The sequence below is a fragment of the Octopus bimaculoides genome, chromosome 25 (genome assembly GCF_001194135.2).
Source record: "Octopus bimaculoides isolate UCB-OBI-ISO-001 chromosome 25, ASM119413v2, whole genome shotgun sequence".
Lineage (NCBI taxonomy): Eukaryota > Metazoa > Mollusca > Cephalopoda > Octopoda > Octopodidae > Octopus > Octopus bimaculoides.
In genome coordinates this window covers 26272169-26272644 of record NC_069005.1, presented here as the reverse complement: position 1 = coordinate 26272644, position 476 = coordinate 26272169, and positions in this window count along the sequence as shown.

The window sequence follows — 476 nt, the reverse complement described above, 5'->3', positions numbered from 1 at the left end:
TACCTCAACCTCCACCACCAACAACACCATCAGCCACCATCATCACCACCACCACCACCACTGCCGTCACTAATCTCACCTTTCTCCTCCTTCACGTTTCATCTACTTCCTCTTTCTCCTCTTACTTCTCCTCCTCCTCTTCCTTCTTCCCATTAATACCACAACCATCTCCTCCTCTTTCTTTTCCTCCCCCCCCCGCTGTTCTTTCCTGTTCTTTCTTTCTTTGCTGTTGTTATAGTCTCTGCTGCTTCCCTTCTTCTCTTCTCTTCCCTCTGTGCCACCACCAACACCATCACCATCACCATCACCATCACTAGCGTCTCACCTCCTACTCTCTCTCCTGTTTATCTCTCTCCATTCAAGCCTCTCTATTGTTCTTACTGTTGTTGTTGTTGTTAATCTCATTCTTTTCATTCTTCTCATTATCTCATTCCTCCTCGCGTACAACAACCCACACCACCACCACCACCACCACC